This window comes from Rattus norvegicus, chromosome X, assembly GCF_021556685.1.
Source record: "Rattus norvegicus strain SHRSP/BbbUtx chromosome X, alternate assembly SHRSP_T2T, whole genome shotgun sequence".
Taxonomy (NCBI): domain Eukaryota; kingdom Metazoa; phylum Chordata; class Mammalia; order Rodentia; family Muridae; genus Rattus; species Rattus norvegicus.
Window position 1 is genome coordinate 66,948,744 of NC_141554.1, and position 21,631 is coordinate 66,970,374.

At 40.2% G+C, this 21,631-nt stretch overlaps 1 protein-coding gene across 25 annotated transcripts in view; it reads left to right on the top strand.

Moving 5' to 3' along the window:
• Positions 1-8,943: 8,943 nt before the first annotated feature.
• The window catches only part of Klhl15 (kelch-like family member 15), a 55,175-nt gene continuing 42,487 nt past the window's right edge, over positions 8,944-21,631 (top strand). For 5 of the 25 annotated variants that reach the window (XM_087599809.1, XM_087599807.1, XM_087599812.1 and 2 more), the window contains exons 1-4: positions 8,944-9,002; positions 9,568-9,768; positions 16,905-16,955; positions 18,444-18,487. The gene's annotated coding sequence lies outside the window, so the exon portion shown is untranslated. 25 annotated transcript variants of the gene reach the window in all.

A 21,631-nucleotide genomic window follows, 5' to 3' on the forward strand; every position in this document is an offset into this window, starting at 1 on the left:
GAACTCTTCCAGATCTTGGAATATGATAACAACATTCTTCCATTTGCATGGGCCCTCCTCAGTGTCAACCTTGACTTTTTTCTTCCCTTTATGCTCCCTTCCAGGAAATGTCCTTGGTTTTCCTAACCACTCCTCTCATTTTTATGCTGGTCCACTTCTATACCTCTCTTCTCAAAATATTCCAATGGTTTCCAGTATCTCAAAGGTCAACGATCTTACAATGACTTACAGAGTTTTTATATAATATGGTCCCTCATCTCCAACAACTCAAGGCTGTCTTCCTATCTTGATCATCTTAGTTAAAACTGCAGTACTCTAAAATAAAAAACAAAAACAAAAACAAAAACAAAACAAAACTGCAGTACTCTGATCCCTCCCATAAGTCCTAGCATATTTTAACTGCTCACAGAAGATACTTGCTTGTAGCATGTGTTATGTAAACTTTAAGGCAAGGACTTTCATGTTTTATATACTGAAAGATCCTCAATGTATATGAGCAGTAGGCTTGTAGTAGGCCATCATAATTACTTATGGAATAAGCAAGTAAATCAGTGTAAATTACAAGTTAAAATTTATGGATGTGCATGGTCACACAGTCCTTTAAAAATAAACATATATATATATATATATATATATATATATATATATATATATATATATATATAGTGTGCATGTATGTATGTAACACATGGGTGCTTGGTGTCCATGGAGTACAGAAAATACTATGGATCCCTAGAACTGGAGTTTCATATAGCTGTGAGCCATCATCATGTGGATGCTGGGATCAGAACCTGGTCCTCTGAAAGAACAAGTGTTGTAAACCACTGAGTCATCTCTCCATCCCCCATGGTATGGGTCTTTAATCCCACAACTTGGAAGGCAAAGAGAGGAAGATTTTGTGAGTTTGAGGCCAGCCTGCTATACATAGAGTGAAACTTTGTGCACCCCTCCCTAATTTAAGAAACTCAAAAGTATGAAGATAATTTAATATGTAGTCAGTGTAACCACATGTTTCAGTAGAAAGAGCATGGGTCAAGAGATAACATAGAGCCATCAAGATGGCTCAGTAGGTGAAGGTGCTTGCCATCAGACCTTTACAATTTGAGTTTCATTCTTCAGATCTACACGGTAAAAGGGTAAAATCAGTTCTTGCAAGTGGTCTTCTTTTTATTTATTTACTTTTCAAGACAGGGTCTTACTATGTAGCTCTGGCTGTCCTGGAACTCACTATGTAGACCAGGGTGGCCTTGACCTCACAGAGATCCACAGGACTCTCTCTCCTGAGTGCTGGGATTACAGGTATATATTCTCTCTCTCTCTCTTTTTTTTCTTTTTTTCGGAGCTGGGGACCAATCCTAGGGCCTTGCGCTTGCTAAGCAAGCGCTCTACCACTGAGCTAAATCCCCAACCCCTGCATTCTCTCTTAATCTCCACACAGTCACCACAGCTCACGTACTTCCTACCCACAATGTAAATAAGTTAAAATGTAATTTAAAAAAATCTCCCAGCCATAATGAGAGAAGCCTTCCTTTCCAGTTGTGCTAGCTATGTCTCCAAAAATGGGGCCATAGGCAAGCTTAGAAACCATTTTCTTAATTACTGATTGATGTAGTAAGGCCCAGCCCATTGTGTGTGGTGCTATCCTTGAGCTGCTAGTCCTGGATGCTGTAAGAAAGCAGACTGAATAAGCAATAAGGAGCAAGCCAATAAGCAGCAGGCCTCCATAGCCTCTGCATTAGCTCCTGCCTCCAGGTTCCTGCCCTGTTTGAATTCCTGTCCTGACTTCCTTTGATGAGGAACAGTGATGTGGAAGTGTGCGCTAAATAAACTCTTTCCTCCCCAACCTACTTTTGGACATGGTGTTTCATCGAAACAACAATGAATGGTGGTTGGTGAATGCAGAGACAAGTGTTTGCTCAAGGTGCTGAGAATAAGCAATAGCTGAGTGCTTGGCTCTCATCTAGACCTTTATACTATCCTCTTTAAGGCTCAGGGGCTAGGAAGAATATAATACCCGGAAAATAAGGGAAGGGCCACGAGAGTAATACTATCTTTTAGGTATGAAACAGCCAGTTCAGTCTGGACCTCACTGCAGCTGTGCACAATAGGCCTAGATAAGATTAGACCTATCAACAGTCAATTATGGATTGCGTAGGGACTCACAAATCCCTATCTCTTCCTGCTAAACTATTGGCTATTGGACTCTGGGAGAGGGACAGTCATTGTCTTCAGTTGTGTAACCATTGATGAGCCCATCAGGCTCCAGTGAATAGTTTCAAACCCACGGAAGTATCTACAGATGGTCCTGACAAAAATGGATCTCATAAAAAAATGTCAAAATAAAACGTTAACAACAGCAAAACAACGAATTAAAGTGAAGACTTGTGGGGAGGAGGTTGGGGACATTGCCTATTCTCTCTGACTAGGCCCCACCCCTGGAGACCTCCAGCTGCTGGGCTCCGCACCTAGACTACTTTGGTGGCCAGACACGACCCCTGAGGAGCTTCAATGCCCAGACCCTGTCCCCTAGATTTTGCTAAGGGTTGAAACCCCCTTCCCTAAATTCACAGACCCTCCAGGCAGGAGAGTGGCCAGGCCCTGCCATACAGAAAAAAAAAACCCAATAGCAGAGCCCCTATATAATGACTGTCTTCTGTGTCTCTTGAGAGCAGAAGCAGGTACGATTCCTTCTGTGTCTTAATTTTTTTTTTTTTTGGTATGGGGTTCATTCTGTGGCATAGTTCTTTCTGCCTCAGAGTTGTAACACAGGGGAGATTAAAAAATTGGAATGTCGGGCTAGAGAGATGGCTCAGTGGTTAAGAGCACTGACTGCTCTTCCAAAGGTCCTGAGTTCAAATCCCAGCAACCACATGGTGGCTCACAACCATCTATAATGAGATCTGATGCCTCTTCTGGTGTGTCTGAAGACAGCTACAGTGTACTTACATACATAAAATAAATAAATCTTTAAAAAAATTGGAATGTCTCTTTACATATATGAAATTGTCAAACAATCAAGCTGAATAAATGTTGAGGGGAGGGTTGTGGCCTTCTGCTCCTTTCCCCTCGCCCCTTCTTTTGGCCTACATTTCACCCTAGTCAGTTATTAGTAGTTGCTGAAGAGCTTCTGCTACTTCTGGTCCCCACGAAGCCTTGTGGGTGCCTTGTTTACTCTCGCTCCTCCCTCTCTGTCCTTCTGGACTGGACTTACAGATCAGCCCCTTTGAGAAACCTTACTCAATCCTTCGAAGCCTGGCTTCCATGAGAACACTCCAATGTCACCTAAAACTGTGACTCTGAGGTAATGTTTTTGAATCCTGGTGGCTGTCTACAGGGGCTGTGTAGTTATTCTAAAACGTGCTAGATAATTAGCTTCGTAGAGTTTAAAGGGTGGAAATGAGGAAGTGGTTTATGTGACTCAGTGCTAGAGCCTTTACCTAGCAAGGTCCTGAGTTAATCTCCCAGCCTCTTCCTCATGCCCACTCCTCCCTCTCCTAAGCTAGGTGGTATTTTAAGGGTAGAATTTAAAAGTGAAGCCTTTGTTTGAGTTTAGAATATGTCATGTTGAATTCTCTTTCTTTGTGATGTAAATTTGTTACTTCATTTTCCTTGGATAGCTCCCTATACCTTTGAAATAATGGAAAGTACATAGTTTAGGCACCCTGTTTCTTGGGGTGCACAGATGCTGCCAAGTCATTCTGGTCATGTAAAGTTAAGTCAAGTTACTGGTTTATTTTCCTTGAGTTTTTCCCAGTGTTTCAGAACTAATACAATACACAACAGATGCCCCTCTTTGGGGAGTGGGTTACTTTGATCGTGAGTCATGCTGGCTTTGCAACTATGAGTTACTAATTTGTTTTGTTGGTGGAAAACCTATATTCTTGAAAAACAGAAATGTTCATACTCTAAGTGATAGGTTTCTCTGATTACGAAATGACCCAATTGAAGCTGAATCAGAAGTCTTAAAGTCAGCTTTTTGAGAGGCAGCTCTCTGGATGAGTTCACTGATCTCGCAGGTCGATGTCAGGGATGTCATGGGCCCAGACTAAAGCAAGGGGGTTTTATGAGTTTTGGGGGTGATTACTTTGAGCTAGGGGCTGGGATCATGCCCATATAAAGTAAAGAATCTGAGCCCCTGGGTGGGCACGCGTGGGCAGGTAGCTGGAAATGCAGAGACAGGGAGAGATGAGTTTTCTTTTTGCAGGCTGGATTGGGGAGTGGGGAAGAAAAGCAAATGAGGGTTTCTAGCTTGTGCAGGGGATGAATAGCGGTTTCGAGCAAACACAAAGTACTACTTTTCAGATGTCCTATTGTCTTTGTGCTCAGGATCAAGGATCCTTTCTTGTGTTTAAGGACTTGGCGTTATCTCATTTAGATCCTGGGGAGGGATTTGGGCTTCACGATATGAGAGAATACAGGGAAACAATGCAAAGATTTTCACAAAGAATACAGATTTGACATAAGGGGTGAGCAGTGAGGGAAATCCTTGTGTAGACATCTCCAGAAGCTTTGGGCTATTTGAAGGGATTTAAATTTCAGTGTGATTCCCTTACAGTTTTTACTTTTCCTAGAAAAGTGGGTCAGGTTCATGAATTAAGAGGTGGGCAGAGAGTTGAAGGAATTCAGAGAAATGATGGCAGACCAGAAGGCCAGAGGAAAAAAGTTAAGAGGCCACAGCCAAGATGCGTAAACACTAATCAGGAATCTTCCAGTGTTTATATGCATACCAATTTCGCATGAGTCATGAATCATAAGAGCTCAAGTTATTCTTTTGATTTTGGACACAGGGTCTCACCAGCTCAAATTCTGCATCCTCTTGTCCCAGCCTTGTAAGTTCTTATAATGCAAGTACACACTATCACTGTGGGCTTTCAACTTCTTGAAATATAAAACACAACAAAATAAAGGACCTAGGTAGAGACTGCCTTCTAATTCCAGACCAAGTTTCTAGCATGGCTTAGTACTGTCAAGCAGCCAGACATCACATCAACAAACTGACAAATGTGTATTGTATTCTTAAACACTTGGCAAGAGAGCTAAGAGATGGCAAAACAAGCTGGGCACTCACACCTGTGATCCTAATACTTGGGAAGCAGAGAGACAGCTTTGAGTTGCTTTTTGGGCTCTCTTCCAGGATGAAGGAACTCGTTACTTTCCAGAACGATGAGAAAAGTACAGTCATGGATTGTCTAAGGATGTTGTTTCAGGGCTAAAGATGTAACTCAGTTGATGGAACACTTGTCTTGTGTGTATGAAGTTCTGGGTTCAATCCGTGACATCTGAAGAATGTTAGGCAAGCACTACACCAGTGGTTCTCAACCTGAGGGTCGTGAGGGTAGCATATCAGATATTCACATTATGATTCATTACAGTGGCAAAATTACAGTTAAATAGCAAAGAAAATAATGTTATGCTTGGGGGTCACCACAACTTGAGGAACTGTACTAAAGGGCTGCAGCACTAGGAAGGGCGAGAAGCCCTGTACTACACGCCACTGTAATTCCAGCACTGAGGAGGTAGGCAAAGGAAGATCAAGGACAGTCTTGGCTGAATATGTGTTCAAGGCCATCCTTGGATAATTGAAAGGCTGTCTAAAAAAGTTAGATCCAGTGACAAGTCTCAGCAGTTAAAGGCACTTACTACCAAGTGTGACAACCTAAGTTCAATTCCCTGTACCCACATGGTGAAAAGAGGAGCCTAACTCTTGCAAATTGTCTGATTTCTATGGCTATCTCTCCAACTAAATAATGTAAAATAGATAGATAGATAGATAGATAGATAGATAGATGGACAGACAGACAGATAGTAGTTTCAATCAATTACAGACTGCACTTAGGTGATGTTCTCAAAAGAGTATAATGGAGCTGAAAAATCCCTACTACTTACTGATGTCACAGCTATCTTAACACTTGTGAGTAACACATTACTTCCTTTGTGGATGATTCTGGTATAAACAAACCTACCACACTGCCAGTCAGAGCAAACCATGGTACCTGAGAAGAACTATATATAGTTTTTTTTTCCAGATAAGGTGTCACTAGGTAGCCCCTGGCTACCCTGGAACTCAACTATGTAGAAGAGACTGTCCTCACACTCACATAGATCTACTTGCCTCTGTCTCTGCCTTACTGGGATTAAAAGTGTGCGCAATCACATTAGGTGTCCATCGAGGTTTGCCTAACAGTAAAATTGCCCCTGCTTATTCATTTCTCAGAACATCTCACTGTTGTTGAGCAATGCCTGCTGTGAGTGAAAATAGGAATTACTGCAGCGGGGGCCAGTTTATTTAGATAAAGGGGTTTTATTTTCCTGGGTATTAAATCTTAGACCATCCTATATATAATACAGTACTTGAAAAACCAGTGAGGGCTTAGGTTTCATCCCTATGGAGAGAGAAGTAAAAGTGGCATCTTCAACATTGATTTTTCTAAAAATGACTGTGTGTATATATATATGGTGGGTATGCCTCAGCATGCATGTAGAAGTCAGAGAGCAACGTTGGAGAGTAGATTCTCATCTTCCACTTTTATATGGGCTCTGGGACTTTCTGTGGCAAGCACCTATTCTGGGTCAGCATCATTTACTAAGGATAGCTTTGAAGGGGGTTGTTCTATGTAGTAAGCATATATAGATGGATGGGAAAACACAGTACAGGAAGCTGGACAGATGCTCAGTGGTTAAGAATATATGCTGCTCTTGCAGAGGCTTGGGCTTAGTCTTAGTACCCACATGAGAGCTCCATGTAACTTCAGTTCCAGGGGATAGGATACCCTCTTCTAACTTCATTGGACACCAGGCACACAGCAGGTGCACATTACACAAGCAGCCAAACACTCATCCATATTGACAAAAAAAGCTCACTTTCAGAAACACGGAAGTATTTTTTAAAAGACTTTGGGCAAAACAACAGTTAACAGAATGCCAGATGAGATCACATGATGCCATAAAATGTGTATACTGATCACAGTACTTTCTGACAGCACTCACTGTTACTCATATTACACATGCATGATACACAAACATGACAGTTTTCCAAATCAGAAGCAGAAAGAAGCCTCATTCACTCATGGTAATATATAGCTTAAAATGCATGTCTGTTAGTTAATGTGAATAATAAACTATTTTAGCTATCTATTTATGGCATATAAAACTTATAAAGTTCAGAGATTGAATGTGTGCAATTGAAAGTTAATTTTATAGTTTAAATTTTAAGTTTGTTGTTTAAAGGTAATATATTCTGGGATAGTCATGCAGTAACATACAAAGATGGTAAACTAGAATTTAAAATCTTGTTACTACCTTTTGTTTTTGTGTGTTTGTGTGCAGGCATGTCAAGGTCAGACAACAACGTGTGAGTGAGGGCAGGTCTCTCCTTCTACTCCTTGAATCCTGAGGCTAGAACTCCAGTACTCAGGCTTGGCTGTACACACCCTAACCTGCTGAGCTATCCCACCAACCCAACACACGAGGGTTTCAAAATAAAGGCATTAAAGGGGCTATTGCTATTGGAAAAGATAGAATAGTGAACTTCAGTGTTTAAGTCAGAAAGGAGATTATTTCCTATTTTCAAAAAATAATAATTTTTACAACGAAATAGTGTAGTTCAGCAAAACAGTACACGATGTGCTTGCTACTTTGGTCTCTTGGAAAACGTGGCATGTTAATCAAGTTTGTTAGAAAAAGATACTGATCGCTTTTAGTCACAATCTCTTGAAAAGTTATCAGGATATTCTTTTAGAGAGAAATGATGTTGCGGGGGTGGGGGATGGGCTTCGGTGGTGGAGCTAGAGATAGGGGAAAGCAAAAAGATCTGTTAAGATCAGAAATGGTGGGTTGGGGATTTAGCTTAGCGGTAGAGCGCTTGCCTAGCGAGCGCAAGGCCCTGAGTTCGGTCCCTAGCTCCGGGAAAAACAGAAAAGAAAAAAAAAAGAAAAAAAAAAAAAGATCAGAAATGGTTAATGGGTGCCCTAATTTTTATGTATTTTTTTCTTTTCTTTTTTCTTTCTTTTTTTTTTTTTTTTTTTTTTCGGAGCTGGGGACCGAACCTAGGGCCTTGCGCTTGCTAGGCAAGCGCTCTACCACTGAGCTAAATCCCCAACCCGGGTGCCCTAATTTTTAACGGGTCGTAGAACCAGTGGCTTCAACTGTGCATTAGTCATCTACAGCTTCTTTAAAGAGCTATATAATAAATTTACAAAAGTTTTACGGTGTATTTCCATATTCTTAAATCAAGTAAGGGTAGTATTTAAAAGCCATGACCTACAATTCTAGAGCAGATTTGTAAAACAAACAGACCCCTCCCCGAGGAACAACAGAACTTGGTGCCTTCCGTATATTCGTTCTTGCATATTTTGATGCAAAACAAACCCGCTTTTTTATTTAGATCATACTTTTCTACCGCGGTGAATTTTTTTCATTTACGATTACTTTTTCCATCTCTGAGAAGTTTGCATGTGAAATATGTAATTGCTATGTAATAAGCCAAGTGGAACCATGACGCAATGATCCATCGCAAATTGCCTTACAGAAATGATGTCATTTGGCGTTGATCTAGTCACTTTTATAACAGGTATCATTGGCAAAACTCCCCTCATCCGACGGTGTGGAAGGTGCAAAAATGGAATTTTCCGGGTTTCCTAGCCCTTCACTTGCGCACTGTGTGTTCGCCGCAGCGCCACGGGGTCCACCTCCCAGGAAGGCTGAGTGACCCTGCCGCCCCGGTAAGTACATAGACTCGACGGCAGTGCTCTGAGGAGAAACCTCTTCCGCTCCCGCCTGCAGAGCCCCACTACCTCTGTTCCCTTGTGCCCCTTCCCCACCGCGTCCAACCCCCGACGCCTAGCCCCCGCTACTGTAGCGGGCCCACCTCTGGGGCAACGCGCGCATCTGGCGTGGGACAACTCTCCCGCTACCCGATTCCTACACCGGCTCCCGTCCCGTGGCGCCGGAAGTGACGCGCCTGGGCTGAAAGATGGCGGCATTGGCGCTCGACCAGGGGGAAGGTAAACACCCGCCAGGCGGCGCGCTGGCCCCAACGGGGCGCCTTCAGGGGCTAAGGGGGCCTCTCAGGCCTGCTCTCTAACCTACGGCTTCCCGTCCCCGCCTTCTATCTTGGAGAGGCTTGCTTCCGCGTCCTAGAGACCCTGGCCCGGGCCCCTAGGCCGTGGGCCCCGCCTCCCTGGGCGGGCCCCGGGCGGCTCCCGCGGCCCGCAGGGGGCGCGAGGCCCGGAGCGGCCCCTGGCTCGTGGCCCCCCACGCCCCGCCCCTTTCCCGCCCCTTTCCCGCTTTCCTCCACCCCCGGCGTGGGTGATCCCGTGGCTCCGCGCGCTTTGGGGCAGAAACCCGGAGACTCCGTCGTCTATGTCGTTACCGCTGGCGTTTCTATTGCCCTCGACCCCCTCAGCTGTCCCCCAGTTCGTGGCCCTAAGTCGGCTCTCCCGCCGAGCCCCGTGGGGTGCCGCGACGTCCCTCGGTATTGGCAAGGCTGGGCCCCGGCCCCGACGCCGCGCGCAGCACGCCTAGCCCAACTGTTTGGACTCTCCACTCAATCGCTGTCTTCTTTCCCAGGACTGCTTTTAAGGGGGCCTCGGGCTTGCACGCTCGCCCCGCGCCGGAGCGCTCCGGCCCGGCCAGGGAGCGGCCCCTTGTAGAGGTCTGAGGAGCCTATCGTGGTCCAGCCCGGCGCCCGACCCTCCCACCGTTCGGCCACTGGCCCGCTTCTTCCTGATGCAGACTGCCGTCCACTAGAGGCTGGACAGGACCCCCGAGGTGCGTAGCCGCCCCTGGCCGCCGGCCTGCGGAACCCAGGCTTTGCCTGCGGCCCCGAGGAAGGCACGGGCTCCGTGGCCCTCACCGCACTGGCCGCACTCAACATTTTCTAGATGCTGGGAGCCAATTTGTCTTTGAGTTTACTTAAATTGTTTGAAATGTAAATTTTTTCTGGTGTGTGTGTGTGTGTGTGTGTGTGTGTGTGTGTGTGTGTGTGTGTGGAGAGAGAGAGAGAGAGAGAGAGAGAGAGAGAAGAGAAGAGAAGAGAAGAGAAGAGAAGAGAAGAGAAAAAAAGGAAGAAGCATAATTCAGCCATTTTTTGCAGCACAGAGCTGCAGGTACCATGATTATTTCCCCCCAACCGGTTCTTTCCCTTTAAAATTCCTGTTTGTTCCTGAAATAGAACTATGCGAAATGTGCGGCATAATGCGTGGAATCAGAATGTCTGGGTCCGGACTGGGTGACTGAGAAAATCTCGTACTGAGGAAATCTCGTATATGGAGCCTCAGTTTCTTATCTATGCAATGTAATCAATAGTAGCCACATCAGAAAGGTAGTAAGGGCTATATGAGGTCATATATGTGAAAATAATCTATAGCTGTAAAGTGTTGTAGAAAATGTAAGGTCATTTCTTTAGGTAACCTTTGCTTGAGTGGCTAATGTGGCTAACTGTTGCTGCCTCTTAATTTCTATATTATAAGTAAATAAGTATGGAATAGCAGAACAGTGCAGTGATAGATAGCTGTTTAGTAGTCAGTGTTGGTTGGCCTTCCCCCTACAAAATTCGAACTGCTTATTTAAGTATCCTTTAATTCAAATTTAATGTTACTATAGGGCTTGTAGTCTTTCTAGGCCTCTCAGCCCCTTTTCTTACTCAGAATATTTAACACCTTATATTTAATTAGTCTTTATTTTTAAGAGGTTCACTTTCTTTGTCAATCTGATTTACTATTGTCATTTTAAAAGTGTGGGTTTTTTTAGTATATAGGATTTAATTTCAGTGTTTGCTTTTCATATCTACAGAACAGGATGACTGACTGCTTCTACTCATTTGAAAATGGTTTTAAAGCATTTACACATGCATTCATGTTTCTTTAATGCTCAGTAGATCTATAAATGTATAGAAAATTTTAACTTTTTAACACTTAATGCAATATTTGTGTGATTCAGTTCTCATTTTTAATCACAGCACTTAGTAGGTGCTTTGAGTCCCTGTTTGTCAGTGGTAAAGGATGTTAATTACTACCTGTTAATTGGCAAAAAAAAGATAGTAAATATTTGTGGCTCAAAAATAAAATTTACTTTCTAGAATTTCAAAATTGTAGAATGTTTTGGCTTAAAATAGTCAATTAAAAGTGAAAGGAGCATTTTGGAGTATTTTATTTTTAGTCATAAAAATGTTTTCTTTTTCTGAGTAGATGTTAAAATTTTAATTCCCTGGTCCAATGCCAGTGGCCTTTCACAGTATGCTTGTGTGTTTTGTTAAAAAAAAAACCAGAATAATGTAAGGCGGGCAGGATTAAGTTAGAAAAGGAACAGCCAACTTTTTTTTTTTTCCTTTTCTTTTTTTCGGAGCTGGGGACTGAACCCAGGGCCTTGCGCTTGCTAGGCAAGTGCTCTACCACTGAGCTAAATCACCAACCCCAAGGAACAGCCAACTTTAAAGTGGCTGCTTTTATATTTTGTGTTTATCCCTGGTTCTGAAGATAATTTTTGCAGATCACCACTTCATTGGGTATTTCTGAATTTGACCTCTCTGCCTTGCTCTGGGTTATTTGGGGCTGAAATCATGGAACCAAGGCTGGCTTGACTGACTTCATGGGTGTTCAGAAGCTGGGGTTTATCTTGTTTTAATGATGTCTGTAAATTGTGCTAATAATTTAAAATTTTAATTTTTCTAGGACAACATACAGCAACAACTAAAAACATATCACGACAAGTCAAGAGAGATGGGAGAAAGGAAAATATTTTATATTTTAGTATTTTTAACATTTTCCCCCTGATTTTTACCCTCCCCCTATGATGTTGGTGGCCCATTGTCAGATTTGGGCTTTGGAGTTGCAGATGTTTAAGGACTGAATGTCAAATGAGGACTATGACTCTTGGCCTGGGTGGGGGATGTGCTATAGATTAATTTGTTGTCAGACATTTCCTCAGAACTAGAAGCTATAGCAATAGCTCATTTGGGCTTTTTTAAAATTGAAGAATAAAAGCTGGCCATGGGTGAGGGCTTGTAGAAATAGTAGTGTATTAGGAAGGAGTAGAACTCAGAAAACCCTAGCTCCATAGTTTGATATCATAACCTTAGGCCAGTAACTTAACCTCAGAGTTTGAATTTTTCATCTTTAACATGAAAGTGGCAAATTGAAATCAATTTGTCTGTACATCAGGTATTCACTTAGCATTTACTATGTGCCACACAGTGTTCTAGGTGCTAGAGATTCAACTTAGTGTTAATAGTTTGAACAAGGTTTTGTTTTGTTTTGGATTTTTCTCCCCCACTATAACCCAGGTTTGCCTTAAAATTGGGGTTATCCTTGTGCCTCAGCCTCCCATGTACTGGGATTATGGGCACATGTAACTATGCCTGGAACAAAACAATTTTTTTTAACAAACAGTTAAAAGTTTGGTGGCCCATTTATATAGTTCTAGTACTAGGAGGTAGAGACAGTAGGAACAGTTTAGAATCTTTCTCAGCAGAGGCAGCCTGGAATATGAGATCCTGGCTCATAATAGATTACTTCAACATTAAATATAGAGAAAAATAAAGCAGATAATGGAGATGTTGATTCTTTGATGGTTTAGAGGGGTTTTATAATTTTTATTTGAAGTTTTGTTTGTTTGCTTTTTTGAGACAGGGTTTCTCTGGGTAGCATTGGCTGTCTCGGAACTCACTATATAGACCAGGCTGGCCTTGAACTCACAGAGATCTACCCGCTCTTACCTCTTGAGTGCTGAGAATAAAGGTGTGTGTCACTAAGCCCACTGGGTTCTGTTATTTTAAAACGGATTTGGGACAAGCTCTCAATGAGTTGACTCTTCTCTAGTGATCTAAAGGGAGTCATGGATATCTGGACAGAGTGATCCTAGCTAGAGTGGAACAATGGAGTGAGACTGGTTTTCTAGGTTTTCTAGGAACAGCAGCAACAAAAGGAAAAGGGAGGGGAAGGGAGGCAGAGAGTGAGGGAGTGTGCTGAAGGAGCTTATCATTACCATTTTAGGAACCATTGGAAAGGCTTTTATATGTCATTTCTGCCCTAGGGTATACCTTGTATTACTGTTTGCATAAAAATAGATGACCGTGGAGATGGAGAGATGGCTCAGCAGTTGAGAGCACTGGGTGCTCTTCTAGAGCTCCCGGGTTCAATTCCCAGAATCCACGTGACAGCTCACAACCACCCCGTAGTTCCAGATGATCCAAAACTGATGGTTCTCATGGCCAGTAGGCACTTAGTACACAGACATATGCAGCCAAACATCCATAGACATAATACAATATTAAGGAAATTTAAAGGACAGATGATGTTTTAAATCTGAAGGTGTCCTAGATCTTTAATTCTAACATGTGGGAAGCAAAGACAGGTTCTCTGATGTAAGACTCTCCGGTGCTCCAAAGTGAAATCCTGTCTCAAACAACGTGCTGCCCCCCACCCCCAATAAAACATAAGTAGATGCCCTATGTTTTTTTCATTTCCTTTGTCTTTTTGAGATGAGGTTTCTACATAGCTCTGGCTGTCGTGGAACTTTGTAGACCAGGCTAGCCCTATACTTGCCTGATCTGCTTGCCTCTTCTCCTCAAGTACTGGGATTAAACCAAGGATCAAGCTTATATCACCAGGCTTGGCAACAGGGTCCTTTACTCACTGAGCCATCTCATTGGCTGTAGGATCCTTTAAAAAATTACAGTTATCTGTCTGTCTATTGTGTTTGCATACATGTGTACAGGTCACATAACATGAGTGTGGAGGTCAGAGAACTACTTGTAGGAATAGGTTCTCTACTACCACGGGGGTCCCAGGGATGGCACGAGATTCATCCTACTTGGTTGCAACCACCTTTACCCACTAAGCTTAGTGTTCTCTCTTTAATGTGGAATCCTTAAAGCTCATTGGGCTGGGGTATATTTCATTGATAGAGCACTTGCATCACATGTGTGAAGCCCTGGGCTCTGTCTGCAAGCACCGAGGGAAAAATCTAGCTGCATTATTGAAATAAATAAGAACAGATAGAAAAAGTCTCGTTTGTCCTTGATAATATCTTTGAATTTAGTTAATACTGCATTGTGGACTTGCCGGAATTCTGTATCATAACAGCAGGACCTTCCGAAAGATTCATGTTAGTTATATAATTCTTGGGGGAGAATGAAAATGCTAACAGTACATGATTTGTGATTTCATGTTAAAATGCAGCTTAGATTTGGGATTTTATTTCCCAAGTGAGACTGTTCCTAGAATTCTCACTGGATGCAATCTCTAAAGGCCAGGGAAGCTGTTTTCCATGACATCACTCTTGGGCTACTTCTTGTAGTAAAGGAGTATTAAAGATGAAAAATAGCGTGGAAACAGACGGATTTTTTCTTAGTTTTCTTATATTACAGTATGGCTAAATATTAAACATGCCTGTGAAGTAAACGAATTTGGATAATAGGTGCAGTCTTGAGGTTGGAGGACTAGGTCTTTCTTAGTAGTTTAAGCCATAATTTGCAGTTTAGTACTGAGCTATAAAAATATTTTGATAACAAGAGTTTCACTATCAAATCCACAGTCCTTTCTCTCACATTCAGCCTGTGTTCTTTCCTGATTTGGGTAGTAGTACGTATTTGAGGGTAAAAGGAGTGCTTCTTAGAACTCAAAACAAAACAATACAAAACCCAAAACATATTTTGACAAGTTGGCTGCTTTGAGATTGTTGAATTTTAAATTAATGGATAGGTTATAGAAATTATGTGAGATTTTATGATTTGGAAGTTAATTATATTTTTAAATAGTAAGTTTCACACTTTCATTTTAATATGCAAGTATGGCATTTACTTCATAGGATTCATTTTTGGTAGAACAATTAAATGGTGAAGGCAGTATGGGATCATTTACAGTTTTCATTAAGGATAAACAGTGTTTGAGAGTCTAGCTTTTATACTGAACAGCTTACAGTTTTGTATGAGTTTTCACGCAGCTTTGGGGAGAATATGAAAGCAATAAATTACTACATATGTCACAAACATGGAAGTTAGTTGATTTTGAAAGATCTATTTAGTTGTCTAGAATTTTGCCTTCAAATCAGAATGGTAGTCTTCTAACTAGAAGGGAAGCATTTAATTTTCATGCCTTTAATTTCCTTCCAGTTTTACCCCCACCAGACTTCTTTCTTTACTGGTCACTAGAGAGTTTTAACTGTTAGAAATTTCAGTGATATAAATAGCGGTAATAGTTTTCCAAGGCTCTGTGTGTGTGTGTGTGTGTGTGTGTGTGTGTGTGTGTGTGTGTGTGTTCGTGTGTGTTCGTGTTCTCATGTACACACATGCATGTGTGTGCATGTATGTTTGCATGTGTGTGCATGTATATTTGCATGTGTGCATGTTTTGTGTAGTCAATTATCTTCCCTTCATTTATACTTTTTATATCTCTTAGAATTTATTTGGATCCTAAAGGACCTTGGTGTATGTGGGTTATATTGATTTATGTGGAAACCAATACTAGGGAATTTAAAAATACTTGTAGTTCTTTTGAAAAGTAGCCCTCTTTTTTTTTTTTTTTTTTTCTTTTCTTTTTTTCGGAGCTGGGGACCGAACCCATGGCCTTGCGCTTGTTAGGCAAGCGCTCTACCACTGAGCTAAATCCCCAACCCCGAAAAGTAGCCCTCTTAAAGTTATATAAATAATGTTTTTTTAATTAAACATTCCTTCTATCTTCTAAAACATTACAAGACTGTAATTAAACACTTGAAGCTAAGTGTAGTGACTTATCCAAGCACTTGGGACATTGAAAAAGAATTTGAGTTCAAAGTCAGCCTGGGCTATAGAGTGAGACCCTGTCTCAAAAAACACAAAACAAAAATCTTTGATAATAGACTATTTTGCTGACCTTAGTTTTACAAATCTTTCTGTAACATTTGGTATTATAAAAAATATGACATTCTGAATACATTTGGTATTATAAAACATTTGGTATTATAAAAAATATGACATTCTGAATACTTGTTAAGTGAAAACATCTGAAAATCAGAAAGTAAAGGTGAAAGATAAGTTTTTTGAGAGGGGCTATGTGTATTAACTTTAGGAAACTCATGCCTGCTAGGTAAGTTTGAAAGTTACCTCTGAGCTATATTCCTAGTCTTTATAGCTACTTTTTGTTAGTCCTGAAGCTTTCTAAATATTGTGAGAATAAGTTTGACCTTGACAAGTCCTTTTAGGTGACTATGACCCTAGTTCTCTCTAGAGCATATAATATGATCTAACATGAATCAGTGTCTCTCCCACCCTACCTTGATCTCTTTTCCTTCGTGTGGGTGTGTGTGCATATATATGTATTATTTGTGTATGTGTATGTACTGGGAATTGAGCCCTGAATCCCTTTACCACTGAGGTGTGGACTAACTCTCTAGCCAGACCTTCTCCCCACATGCTTTGTCAGTGCCAAGTTGATAAAACATGACACACTGTTCAGTATTTCTTTCCTAGCGTTGTAATTTAGGTTCATTCCTCTTTTGGAAAAAAATATTTTAAATTCTGAAGGCCAAGTACAGAACATGTGCACATTAGGTTTATAAGTCATAATTTGCCCTGATCTGAAGATACATTATGAGAAATGAGGATAAAGAATTTCTGAACATTTAACATTTTGTATGTTAGTAATAATTTTCTCAAAAGCCCCCCTTATTGGATTTTTTTCCCAGTCCTCATTGATCATAGAGTTAAATATTTGAATTTTGTGTTATACTTCTTTATAATTACTACTTTCTTTCTAAAATTGGTATAATTCTGTAGAGAGTTTTATATAAGATTTTATATCTTTTACAGTCTTAAATTTGATTTTCCTAATTATTTTTTAATTTATGTAAATGTGTGTTTTTGTATTATAGTTTTTTTCTCTGTTTGAGTTTAAACCTTGCCATTCTAAGTCTTTTTTTTTCCTTTGTAGTGTCCAGGGTATGGATTGTGAACAAGTTGGTTTTGTTTCACGTGTTCATTTGTAAGTTGGTTCTTTGATGCCTAAATGTTGATATTATAAACCTATGCTGTTTAGTAGAATATGTCAGATACATAATTCATTTTTTACATAATTCATTTTTAAAATTTTGTTAGCCATAGAGTTTTTTTTCTATGAGAGAAACAAGTAAAAGTGTTTTTAGATTCTTTTAAATTCTTTATTTTACAAGATCACAATCTCATCTTTTTAAAATTATTTATTATTTATTTAATGTATATGAATACACTGTCACTGTCTTCAGACACCCCAGAAGAGGGCATTGGATCCCATTATAGATAGTTGTGAGCCACCATGTGGTTGCTGGGAATTGAACTCAGAACCTTTAGAAGAACAGTCAATGTTCTTAATGGCTGAGCCATCGCTCCAGCCCCCTTAAAAATTCCTTTTTATGCCCCTCTTCCCTTCTATTATTAAGGTATGTACCCTCTCTTTTTAACTTTTAACTAGATGTGTAATCTTGAATAATGTCTGTTCATGTATAAACTTTAGCATCTTTATCTATCAAGTAAGTTACAGTTGGTCTGTGCTCTGAGGTGGACTGTGATTGTTGCTAAGTGTTGTTGCTAATGTTTCTATCAGGTTAGCAGAATTTGACTTATTATTCAACTTCTAAGTAAAAGTGTCAAGTTTACTATTGGGCTTGAGTGGCACCAAGAGAAAGAATTAAATACTAATAGTGTACTTCAGAGCCAAGTATCATGCTAAGTGCTGTATATGCATTAAGTCATTTAATTGTCAGAGTGTACAGTAATGTAGATTCTATTACTATTAGTACCCTCATTTTACAGATGAAGACATTAGGCCACAGAGAAGCTAAATAGCTTGCCTTAAGGTCACAGAGCTAGTAGAGGTAGAATTACAATTTGATCTCTGGGGTCTAGATCCAAACTTTGACTCATGCTTTCATTGAGAGCCTGCATGGTGTTAACAGTTCATCATGGAGTATTGCATACATTTCTGCATCCATACAAGTGTAAGTTACTGATCCTGGTCTAAAGCTGTTAATCTTACTGTTAAGGGCATTGAATGGAAAAGAAATTGCTGCATATAACCTAGCTATCGCAAATTACTTTGAAGTTGATGTAGATCTTGTATTTAGATTATGTATCTTGGTGGAACTTTAAAGTATCTACACTTTGTTTGTTTGCTTGCTTGTTTGTTTAGTTTTTTGAGATTGGGTTTCTCTGGGCAGCCCTGGCTGTCTAGGAGCTAGCTCTGTAGAACAGATCGTCATTGAATTTAGAGATTACCTGCCTCTGCCCACTAAATGCTGGTATTAAAGGTGTGAGGAACAACTACCCAACTTTAGTTTTAATATGTATATAAGAACATTGCCTATCTGTACAATCATAGAAAAATCAGAAAATCAAATGAGAATATTCTGCCTCAAAAATTCAGCTTGTATCTAATCCCTCCCCCCAGACAGAAGGCTAAGAAATCTTAAGTAACTAACAGATATTTCTGTTCCAGGACTGTTATTTAGGACCCTTCGCTATAAGTAGAAGTCAGCTCAGGTAATAACAAGGGAGACTATTCTAACAATATAAAGATTTCTTTCAGATCTGGATCTGGGGACTGGAAATATGAAGGTGTTAAGAAGCACTTTGTATTCTTTCTCAGTTGACTGCATTTGTGTGATAATTAGGCCACAAGTGGATGCCTATAGCTGCTCTTTGAAATGTTTAGTTCTAGTAATAGATAGTCAGTATACATCTCTTCCCTTTCTCCTCTCTCCTGCCTTTCTAGATTTGTTGACAAAATGGTATTCATCTTGATTAATATTTCCCAGGTAGATCTGACCATATGTGATTAGGGCTAGACCCAAAGAGGAGCTTACCTGCTAGGAATTCTAGGCAGGCTGGGCAGACAGAGGATGGCACCCAGTATTCAAGACAGGTGCGCTAATGTCTTTGGATTTTTTTAAACAGGAAGTTTATCATTGCTTGATCGCCATATGATATTTTTGCCATAATTAGGTATTTTGATCACTTTTTTTGAGACAAAAATCTCACTCCGTAGGCCAGGATGGTTTGCAACTTGTAGAAATCCTCCTGCCTCAACTTTCCAAGTAGCTGTGATTATAGGAATGACCCACCAGACTTGAGATTGGTTCACTTTTTGATATATCCTGCAAGAGGATCATAAGCTGAGGCAGGCCTTGAGTGCCTGTATCCCTAACAAATACCTCCCCCAAAGAAGTATAATATCTCTTTTATTTTTGATGCATAGGGATTGAACCAGGATAGGAATTGAACCTGGAGACTTGCACATGCTCAGTTGTATTGCAGGTCATTTATCTCCTTTTAAATGTTGTCATTTAGGGGCTGGAGAGGTGGCTCAGTGGTTAAGAGCACTTGTTGCTCTTATAGAAAGTGAGTTTGGGTCATAGAACCCACATGCTGGCTCACAAGCATCTGTAACTCCAGTTCACCAATCGAAAGCCATCTTTTGAACCAGGCATACATGTGGTTCACATACATATATGCAGGCAAAACATTTATACACACAGAACAAATAAATGTAAAAAAATTTTCATTTAGATACATTTTTTCATAAATGTTCATGAACATAGCTGTTTGAAACATTTCTAGGTAGAAGTAATTATTGAATCACTTTTCTTACAATGTTGAAGATTGATTTCAGGGCTTTGTGCATGGTAGGCAAGCACTCTACTAAGCTCCTGACCTTAGAGAAGATCTCTATGATATGAAGTAATATGTGTGTGTGTGTGTGTGTGTGTGTGTGTGTGTGTATGTATATATATGTGTATATATATATAAATAATTTAGGCAATGTCAAAATAACAGATTAACAAAATAGGAATACTCTATTCATAGTATATGAATGGTAATGTTGTTAAATTATCATTGTTGTTAAATTATCGTTGAATATGCCTGGTATGTCTGGATTATCTGTGATTAATTGGTAACCACCACCCTGAGTAAGTAATACCAAAATTTTTATCCAGTTTAATTTGTTATGATGTTTTACTTGATAATTATTTTGAAAATTGGTAATTAGCATTATTGTAGCCTTATACTAATCAGAATGTTTGACTATCTAGATACCATGCTGTTTGAGGTCACTTTGTTCCTAGTATTTTATTTTTGTACATATGCCTTATATCACTTAGAAACTTCTGAGCTAATTAACTTTACTTTAAAAAAATGTTTTAGACAAGCTGAGCATTGTGGTTCAATCCTTTTAATCCTAGTACTTGGGAGACAGAGACAGGCAGATTTCTGTGAGTTTGAGGCTAACCTGTTCTACAAAGAGAGTTCCAGGACAGCCAGGGCTGTTGAACAGAGAAACCCTGTCTTAAAAAACGAAAACAAACAAAAAATTGAGACAAGAAAACAATTGATGAGTAGTATGTAGCCTAGATTGGCTTTCAATCCTCTATATAACCAGGCTGGCCTCAAACTCAATCTTTTTGCCTCAGCCTCCTGAATAATAGGACTTAGGTATATACTTTGTGAGTTAAAATAATTCTGATAAATATGATTTATGTCATCTAGAACAGCCCCCCTAAAAATAGCTCTCTGTCCTATGTTTCTCAAAATTTCATATTAAAAAACACTTTTTTTAGTGGTTTCGCAAACCTTTAATTCCAGCACTTGGAAGGCAGAGGCAGGTAGATCTCTGAGTCTGAGGGCTAGCCTGTTCTACAAAGCAAGTTCCAGAACAGCTGGGGCTAAATAGAGACCCTGTCTCAAAAACAAGATTTAAAAATATTTTTAAAGATTATTTTTGCCTTTTTTAATTTTTATTTTTTGTACAAGGTCTTACTGTGTAGCCATGTTCAGCCAGGAGGCAGATGCAGGTAAATCAAAATTCAAGACCAGCCTGATTTACATAGTGAGTTCCAGGCCATCCAGGGCTGTATAGTAAGCCCATACCCCCAAACAATAACCTGGTTAAAATTGTATAACTTTAAATTAATGGTATACTAAATAAATATTTCTATCTTAATTTCATTTAGTGTATATAAATGTGCTATCTTTGATTAGTGAACATTTAATGTGGTAGAATCGGTGGGCCTTAAAGATGGGTTAAGAGATTCAACACTGATTAAATAGGTTAAAAAGTCAAGAAGTTAAAAGATAGTGTCATAGATAACATTGAAACAGTAGGAAATCTATGATCACCTCCTCATGAGAGTGGAGGAGTGGTGCCTTAGTGTCTTGAATGCTGCCTTTTCCTCCTTGACCACATCTATTGTACAGAGAAGATTCCTGACTGGCACATATGTCCATATGTAATGTAGTACCTGGCACACAGGTGCTTTTCCTTCAGTAAATAACAGTGAAGTTATGGTAATAGAATAGTGAGATTGGCAGGTGTTGCCTCTAGAAGGAGGAGATAGAGTAGGTGACAGGAGTCAGATGTGTTGCCAGTGGCTTATTTGGAAAGGCCTTTGATCCACACATCCAACCAGAGCAAAAAGGAATTGAGATTAGGTCCCAGCATTGTCACTTGTCAGGGTTTCAGAGTCACAGATGTTAACTTCTACATCTTTTGATTGTGTTCTTCTAGCCTGGCATGATCTGTAGGTAGCCTTTCAGCAAAGGGCTCAAACATACAATTCGAAAACTGTTTTCAAAGTGGCTGTATTGTGGGGCACATGGTGTACTTCTGTATTTCTAGGGTTTGGGGGT